Raw genomic sequence first — 10,305 nt, 5'->3', positions numbered from 1 at the left:
TAAATAAATAAATGCACAATTTTTCTGTAATTCTAAAATTGTTTCGAAATTTCGAAATAAAAACTTTTAAAAATAATATTTACCAACATTCTGCCATTCTTATTTCATCTACTCCTCCCCACTTCCACCTCTCCCCTTTTTTTTCCTCAAGTATTTTAAAGCGAATCCAGACAGGATACAATTTCACCATTTGATCTCTTAGTGATAAGAACTCTGTTTTATACCATAATAACATGACCACACAAAACAAAATTCGCAACGAGTCCTAATACCTAATTCCCAGTTTATAGTTCACTTTACAAAATGTCTCAGAAATGTCTATTTATGGGGTTTTTTTGGTCACATCAGGTTTCGAACAAGATGCTGATATTGCATTGTTTGATACGTCCCTTATGTCTCTTCATCCGTAATGGTTCCTGTTCCTCCTCTTTTCACACCATTTATTTTTGAAGAAACTGGGTCATTTTTCCTGTAGAATTTCCCACATTTTGTTTTGGATGGTTGTAAGCTTGTGGTTCAGTGTTTTATTATATAAAATGGGGATGATAACTCTCACCTAAGAGAGCTTTCACGAGGCTTAAATGAGAAAATATATGGGGAAAAAAGCACCCAGAATTTAGTAAATGTTCATTGCCAACCCCAATTCAGCACTTCCTCCTCCAGGCCATTCTAGGGGCTTATAATGTATCTGGTTTTGAGTGGCCACCATTTATTTAATGTTAAATCATCATTAGACTCCTTCGTAGAGAGCACTCCCTAGAGATAACAGATGAGTTTTCACAAATGATGTATAACAAAGACCTGACTCTAGAAAGAGACAAATAAAATTCTATTCCACCTCTGAAACTGGCCTTGCTACTCAAAGTGTGGTCTGGAAGCTTGTTAGAAATGCAGACTCTCAGGCCCTACCCCAGAACTGCTGAATCAGATTATGAATTGTAACGAGATCCCAGGATATCTGTGTACACACAATAGATTGAGAAGCACTGGTCTTTAGAGCACTAAACTGTAGGGTTTGCTGCAGAAATTGGAGACTCCCTTTGTTCCTGACAGAGAAGGTTCTGATCTTCCCTCCCCTTAGAAGGTCTTATCTCTCTGCCCTCAGCTCCTGTCTCTCTCTAAATTCCAACCAGGAGCTGGCCAGCTATTCTCCTGTGGGCAGAGGAAGTGAGCCACTTCTTTCCTTCCTTTCTCCACTGACTCCTCAGAAGGAGTTTGAAGAAAGAGATGGGGTTTCTTAAGGTCTGTAGGCAGCACTGGGTAAATGAGCCAAAAGTCCTCACATTCCTCAGCTATATACACAAGGAAGGTCTTTTCAAAGTCCCTGAAAATAGCCGTCATTGTTGTCTATAGGGTTTACTGACTTCAAAGCTTCTGTCCACTCTATAGAATGGAGATGTCCTTGTTTTGGTTTGAAGAGACACCTCCGAATGGGACATCTAGATAACCCTGGAGGGTTTGCAGTGAGCATGGGCCATTTTGACCCCATCAGGACAGTTACCTTCCAGGGAAGGAGTGCAGTGTTTCTACTATACCTGAGCTTATCAGTCTGCACACATTTTTTTTATTTTAGAGAAATTTGATTTTGTTTTAACATGCAGTCATATTAAACATATATGAGGAATTTTTATCTTGCCTCAGACTCCAGGGTAGAACTGATGTCTGAACTTCAAGCCAAACAAAATTAATGGCTTTGAGCACTATGGCTTAAAAAATAATTATAAAACCCTTTTAATTGCACAACAAGAAGATAAATGCATTGGAGTATTTTTAGGTAAATCCCAGACATCACATCTTTCCACCCATCATTGCTTAAATATGTACCTCTAACATGTAAGAATTCTTAAAACATAACCAAAATATTAATAGTTTCATACCGAAAAGAATTCATAACACTCTTTAATATCATCTAGTAACAGTTCATGTTCAATTTTCCCAATTTTCTCAATTTTTTTTCTTTTTATAGTTGGCTTATAAATCAGGATACAAGGTCCATGTTTCATTTGGTTAATATGTCTCTTAAGTCACCTATTATATAATAGTCCCTATCCATTTTTTAATGCCATTTATGTGTCGAAGAAACAGGGCCATTTGCCCTTTAGGATTTGCCCAATTCTGGATATGGCTGATGATTTCCTTGCGATATCATGTAACATATTTCTCTATCTCTGTATTTCTTGTTAATGGTTAGTTAGATATTATGTGGTTTTTAAGTTAATATCAGGCAATGCAAAGTTATAGTACTTAGGGGCTCTTATGGACTGAATGTCTGTGTGGCCTCCACTCAAAATCCATGTGTTGAAATCCTAACCCCCAGTGAGGTGGTATTAGATGCTGGGGCCTTTAGGAGGTGTTCAGGTCATGAGAGTGGAAGCCTTATGAATGGGATTAGGGTCCTGATGAAAGAGACACCAGAGAGCTCCCTCTTTCTGCCAGGTGAGGACACAAGGAGAAGTCAGCAATCTGCAACCCAGAAGAGGGCTCTCTCTAGAACCTGACCACGCTGGCACTCTGATCTCAGACTTCCAGCCTCCAGAACTGTGAGAAATACATTTCTGTTGCTTTTAAGCCACCCAATCTGTTCCAGCAGCCCAAATTGACTAAGACAGGGGCCGCCTGGGCAGGGTGTGAGGGAGTGAGCATGTCTTTGAAGCTCCACAGAACCAGCTCTGCTCAGGCTCTGTAAACTTGACCCTGTCCCTTGAAGTCTCTCATCCATGATTTCTCACATTATGCTTCTATTTCTCATTCTATTTCTCATTCTATTTCAAATAATGAGTACGCAAGAGGTTGCCATGAATTTAGATATTTGCAAAGCACTGATCTAGTGTATAGTTGGTCTTGTATAAGTGCTTATTTCTCTTTTTCTCTCCTAACCTCACAGTGCTTGACAGTCAACTAAGTTGACCGGACTGTATGGGCTGAATTTCCTCTCCAGCTATGAAATTCCATGACCTCTATTACATTTTAGTATCAGAGACGGGGTCAGTTAAATTGGCATGAAACAGAGTCCACTGTTTACTTACAATTTCTTTCTGATATGAGGGACTTAAAGTCATTTGTAACCATTCTTTCATTTGACAAATATTCATTAGTCCCCGAATGTGTGCAGAGACACTACCCTGGGGGAATGTAATAGTTCTTCCACCCAGGCAGCTCCCAGCTTGGGAGCAGGGGAGGAAATGAACACACAAGGTGAAGAAGCTACACTGGAGGCTTCTGAGGGAGGTTTTTTCTCTGGAATGGCAGTTTCAGAAACGAAGATGGCATCAACATTTGGCTTGTGTTTGAGAAACTCTTGTCAGTGGAGGTGGGGTTAGGCTGGTCTCACTGTCTCTTTCTCTCTCTGGCTGTTCAATTTCTTCTCTCCGTGACTAAGGACAAACTGATTATGATTTATCGAAGAATAGTCAACAGATAGAAATAAGGGTAGGACCGAGTGACATTGTGTTTGTGAGGAAGCCTGAATTCTCTCTCCAACCAGGAGCATTCATCATAATGCTGCCTCCAAGGCTAGCATCGGAGGAGATGCCATTGAAAACGTTGGGAAGGAATGATTGGGGGATTGGGGGCGATGAATAATACTTTGGGGAGTTAGTCAAAGTGAAAAGTGAAAACTAAAATGCAAAAAAAAGGAAGAAATCCATCTCTGAAAGTTAAAAGCAGACAGAGTCATGAAGAATGTTTCATTTCACACAATCAGCATTTTTTAAGCTGCACAAAGATAGCAGAGTCAGTATAACTGAGTTCAGCTACATCAAGAAAGAAACACCTGACCCTGACAAGCAGTTTCCTACTTCAAAGTCTTAACCTCAACTTCATTTGTAGATTATTTTCACACATTGTGCAAAACACATATACCTTCACATACCTATAAGCACATAGAGTTTACACACACTCACACACATACACACGTATATACCAGGGCTACTTAATATTATATTACATACTATAATATTAATAGTGTGATACATAGAATATTAAGTACACTAGCACCATATGACTATGATATATAAGTACTATATAATATGTATTTTAAGTAGATTGGGGCCCTAAGATTTTTTAAAATTCTTAAGTGTTCTCTACAGTTCTTAAATCCTCTCAAGCACAGTATTCACAAACTATTATGGATGACTTGAGACAAACATAAATGCACAGTGGCATCATAATAGAATTCTATCATCAACTTTCCCTGAATCAGAGAATAAAAATCAGAATTTAAAAATGTCATGAAATAACAGGACAATCACCTCAGAGACAAAACAAATGGTGGCCTCGAATCAGCCACCTGCCCTCCTTCCACATGAGCACACCAAAGAACCTACCTGAAAGTATTTCTTGATATTAAGCTGAAAATATGAGCAATGTGCAAATATAAAGAGCTTTAAAGAGAAAAAGAGAAAGAGAATTGCATATTCCAAAGTCCATTTCAATGCTTGATATGTTTTTTTAACACATAATTTAAGGAGGTATAATTGAATGTGAGATAATTTTATCAGAATGCAATGATGTGTTTAATCAAGACCCCACCCCCACCCCGTGACAACCATCTAGGACACAAAGAACTGAGATTCATCCATTGAGAAATCCAACATCCTACTCCTCAACCAATGGGTCAGTGCCCAAGTAGCTGAAACAAATCACATCACTCACATTATGGCATGTTCCAAAAATTCTCAAACATCACTACAACCCTCATGGACATGAAATGATGACTTGAGTGTATAGTTGGTAACGGGGTCTGAGGCTTGATGTAATCTAAGCATGAATTTAAATATTTGGAAACTCTCTGAAGTGACACCCTACATCTCTGAATCTCCTATATCAGGGGTCAAAAAATATTTCAAGTAAAAGGCAAATAGCAAATATTTTCATCTTTGGGAGTCGTACAGTCTCAGTTGATCACAACCACTCAAGTCTGTTGTTATACTATGAAAGTAGCCATAGAAAATACGTAAATGAATGTGCATAACTGTGTTCCAACAAAACTTTACTTACAAAGCAGGGGGCTGGCTGGATTTGGCTCAAGGACCATAATTGGTTAACTGTTGTCCTTTGTAATTGTCTATATTTTGCTACCTACTTGAAATGAAATTTCTTCTTTAATATGGACTTTCACACAAAAAAAGAAAGCAATAAAAGACAAGAAAAACTCAGTAATATAAATTTGATTAGTTTGGAGTAAGTAGGTGCCTTGTTAATCATTTTTATATTATTTTATTTGGGGGATTATACAAACATGATTTAAAGACTCTAGTCTCTAGAAATCAGCTACCTGTTGAAATTGGGATTAAATATAACATCCATTACTCTTGATATTAATATTTTGGTGGAGAACATTTCTATTTTGAATCTTTGCATTCCATTTGCAACTTTGGATTTATAACACCAAATAGATTCTCTTCTGAGTTAACGGAATCAAAGTCTGTGGTTTCATTGTATGCGTTTGATAGAATCAGTGCATGAGATGACAGTTTTTCTTGGATGTTGGTTTTGAGATAGCAGTCACTCGTCTGATGAATTTGGCCCTAATATCATACTGATGAAATCTGAGAGCACAGATTTCTGACTTTACTTTCCACCGTGATTGTGAACAAACTCTCACAAGGCTAGTAACCACCGTTATGCCCAAGGATGATACAGGATATAATGTAAAGGGGCTGCCTCGCTTTGCATTTTGTTCTTATTTTAAAAGCCCAGAGAAGGAGGATCCAGTTCTGAGTCAACAAGTGAAACTGACACATGCTGGAATCAAGTGCATCCAGCGTAGACCAGTGGTTCTCAACCTAGGAGATATTGCCCTCCAGGGGACATTTGGCCATGTTTGCCAAACGTTGTCTAGAGAAATTTCTGGTTGTCACACTAAGGGGGATGCTACTGTCATCTAGTGGGTAGAGGTCAGGAATGCTGCTAAACATCCTACAACACACAGGACAGCTCCCACTACACAAAATTATCTAGCCCCAAATGTCAACGGTGAGAAAGTTGAGGAATCTTGTCCAGGTCCACTCTTAGATTTGGTCACCGTGGGTCCCAGTCCTGATCCCCAAGCTTCAGAGGGATCTAGACCTCCTCCAATTATCTGTCTCCCCCTGGAGCAAGAAGTCTGCAGGCCAAGAGGACAGGCCCACCCAGAGTCCACGTCTCTTATAGAACACACCCTGGGCACCCAGAAGCCCAGAAATATCTGAAAAGGGTTTGTGTGGGCCTCTTCCTGCTTCCGTCCTCCTTAGAGAAGACCTCCCTGGTAGTATTTGTACCTTTATGCCTAACGAGTGGCACACCAGCTAGGGAGAAGGTCCGTGTGCACAAAGTCCATTACAATGGTGAGAATAAATTTGTTATTTTGGCCCAACCATGCAATTGTTTGAAGTGGGCCTTATCCATTTTTCCTATGCAGAGTCTACAGCACCATCTCACATCCCTGCAGGTTTTGGGGACTCCCTGCATGGTGGCCTATGGTCTCTTCAGGTTCCAAATGCCCAAGTGCTTCCATGCTGATGTGTATGTATGTGTGTATTTGGTGGGCAAGAATAGAGTTAGCAGGGCATGTCAGCCCAGATAGTGTCTCAGGCCAAACTAGATTAATAGCAACCCAGATTTGGGCAAGACCGAGGGCTGCAGAAATCCTCAGATACCAAAAATCACAGGGGATTTTCAAAGCATCTTGGACCCAACTGAGCTGGCCCTGGGCTTCCCCTAAGATAGTTCTGGGGATCCTGTTATGGGCCTAAGTACCAGGGCAGAGATTTGCAGAAAAAAATCTGAAGACCCAGCGTCAGTAGGCTGTGGGCCCAATTCCCAAGGCCAGTGTTCTGTTTTGGCCCTATCGTACATACCGCTACAGTCAACGCTCTCTATCCTTATGATAGATGGGCAATGGGCCACTGTTTATTACTTGCTAGTTTACATTTAAGCATGCACTTGCCAGTTATGAACTGGCTAGCCTACAGGCATGCCTTGCTGAAAGCAACAGAAGGGTTCTAAAAACATGATTTGCAATGAACCATTGTCAGTGGAATCCTATTTAGGTACAAGATGGGGAATTAATATCTCAAGTAAATTACTTGTTGAATATCGTGGGCCCCTGGGCTAATTTATCTGGTTTGAATTTTCATATATAATGTTTGCTTAAAGCATGGTACAGCAGGGTTGCATTAAGGATATTTTAAAAATAAATTTTTATATCCCTCTACTGAATCTATTTTAAAGATATTTATCTCGCTGGAAGAAAAAGGTATTACATTCACACAAACATATGCACATAGACACATGCCTTATATTCATAGGTATTGTGCATCCTAAAGGAACATTTTCAAGCTGGAAATGCCTTTTGAGACCACCCTGAATTACAACATAAAATGTGATCAAAATGGTCATTTTTATTATTATAAAATAGTCTCTAAGATTATAAGAAATTCATTCTGGATGAAAATCATCATTGACCTGACCAAATGATCTTTTAAAATATAACTCAAATTGTGTCCTGTCCCAGACTGTGATCCTTGGTGATCCCATAAGAAGCCAGCCCTGGCCTGCAGACCAGTATCTTTGGCACCCGCAATCCATTGGCAACACCTGGTCAGATGCTGTGTCCCAGGTGAGTCTCAAACTTGAGCATGCACCAGACTTACCTGGAGGGCTCACTCAAACACAGATCTCTGGGCTCCCACTCCCAGACATTTTTATTCCTCAGGTCTAGGATGGGGCCAGAGAATTTGCATTCTAACAAGTTCCTAGGTGATCCTAAATCTGCTGGTCTGGACCCCTTTGAGAAATAATGCTTTGGCTTTTGGGGGAGGTCAGCAAATGTTTTCCTTACCCTGCCAGATAGTAAATCTTTTTGCTATTGTAAATAGTACTGCAATGAACACAGTAAGTGCTAAATTCTCTTTGAGGTCCTAATTTCAATTCTTTTGGATAAATAGCCAGAAGTGGGATTACTGGATCACACGTTAGTTCTATTTTTAATTGTGTGTGTGTGTATGTGTGTGTGTGTGTGTGTGTGTGTGTGTAACCTCCATACTGTTTTCCATAGCTGCTGCACCATTTTGCATTCCCACCAACAATGTTCAAGAGTTCTGATTTCTCCACATCCTCAGCAATACTTGTTGTCTTTTATTTATTTATTTTTTTTGATAATAGCCATCTCGACAGGTGTGAGGTGATGTCTTGTTGTGGTTTTAATTCATTGCAGCATTATTCAGAATAGCCAAGATGTAGAAACAGCTTAAGTGTGCATCAACAGATGAATGGATAAAGAAAATATGGTATGTACATATAATAGAATACTATTCAGCTTCAAAAAAAGAAGGAAATTATGGCTGGGCATGGTGGCTATACCTGTAATTCCAGCACTTTGGGATGCTGAGGCAGGAGGATCACTTGAGACCAGGAGTTCAAGACCAGCCTGAGCAACATAGCCCAAGACCTCATCTCTACAAAAAATACAAAAATTAGCTGGACGTGGTGGTATGTGTCTGTAGTCCCAGCTACATGGGAGGCTGAGACAGGAGGATCACTTGAGTCCAAGAATTTGAGGCTGCATGCTATAGTGAGCTATGATGACTCCATTGCACTCTAGCCTGGCAACAGAGTGAGACCCTGTCTCAAAGAAGAAGAAGAAGAAGTAGAAGAAGGAAATTCTGCAATACGTGACAATATGGATGAAATTTAAGGACATTATGCTAAATGAAATAAGCCAGTCACAGAAAGCCAGTCAAGTGCATGATTCCATTTATATGAATGGAATCTAAAATAGTCCAATTCATAGAATCAAAGAGTGGAATGGTGGTGGCCAGGGCCTGGGGAAGAGGGGAAAAGGGAGTATCTAATCAGAGGGCATAACATTTTAATCATGCAAGATGAGTAAGCTCTAGAGATCTGTGGTACAACACTGTACCTAGAGTCAACAATAATGTATTGCACACTTAGAAATTTATTGAGAGTAGATTTCATGTTAAATGTTCTTACCATAATTTAAAAAAGATGAATAAGTTCTAGAAACTACTGCACAACATTGTGCCTAAATCTGCTTAGAGGGCAGATCTCATGTTAAGTGTTCTTGTCCTAATAAAAAAATTTTTTTGAAAGCTTGAAATAAAATTAAAACAAATAAATCTTTTAGGCTTTGCAGGCTTTATGTCTGTCACAACCGCCCAACTCTGCCATTGTGCCCTGTAAGAAGCTACAGGTGATATGTAAATAAGTGGGTGTGGCTGTATTCCCAATATACCTTTGCTCACAAAAAATGGTGAGGTGGGGATTTAGCCAGTGGGCTGTAGTTTGCTAACCCCTGGGCTCAGGAGGGATTCTTAATCTTATTTTCCCATTATGACTCTACAATGGACCCTGGGCACAACGGTCACCATGCAATACCAACTAGGACCATCTCTTTCACCAGGGTGTGTGTGTGTGTGTGTGTGTGTGTGTAATCTTGTTATTAGTGGCAATATAATATCATATGGCAAGTAGGGCGGAGAGGAAAGGTTAATGAGAAAAGTATAAAGAGAATTAGCAAGGAAGGAAGAAAGTATTTTAATTTACCAAAGTGAGTACTCGTGAGTCCCAAACTGAGGTTTTAAAACATCTTTTAAATCTTTCCCCTCTCCTCCAACTCTTTCCTGTTCTTAATTCAGGAATCATACATTCTTTCCAGGAGTGCAGTCTTTTGGGTTTTACTGCACTGAACACCTTCCTAAAGCTTCCGTTTTCAAACATCATGGAAAAGCTTATTCTGAGTTATGTGCTGCTGCTTTAACAGGAAGAAAAATGACTCTAAAAATAAAACAAGAAGAACATTTAATGGGAAATGAAGGGAAGCTGTGGAGTTTGTGTTATTGATGTTATCTTTGCAATATATCTGAAACCCTTCAATGTTTCCGAGTTTCATCTCTGACCTCTCAAGAAAAAAAAGGCAATTTCAGTTCCTCCCTTGTCTTTATCCTTCCATTCAAACAGAGAAACCAAAAATATTTTATAGACAACTTGTATTTTTAGTTCACTCAAAGGTGCGAACTCTACTGATCAAGAAGTTATATTTCAGTTTCTATACTGCCATTCGAATTATAAAGGGAAGGACAGGAATGAGGTAATCAAAGGAATTATCCATTTATGTGACCACAGAGTCACCTGCATGCACGCACTTTCCCCCAAGTACTTGTCACATATTAAAAAATGTTAAATTGTTGTGAATGGTTTCCCTATTTTCCATTTAAATATAAAATACCCAATGTTATCTTCCTATTAGAGAGCCAACTCAACAGTAAAAGAAAGGGTCAAAAGGATTAATAAGTACACCTGAAG

This window comes from Propithecus coquereli, unplaced genomic scaffold (genome assembly GCF_000956105.1).
Source record: "Propithecus coquereli isolate 6110/MARCELLA unplaced genomic scaffold, Pcoq_1.0 Scaffold139, whole genome shotgun sequence".
Taxonomy (NCBI): Eukaryota; Metazoa; Chordata; class Mammalia; order Primates; family Indriidae; genus Propithecus; species Propithecus coquereli.
This window is presented reverse-complemented; position numbering follows the sequence as displayed.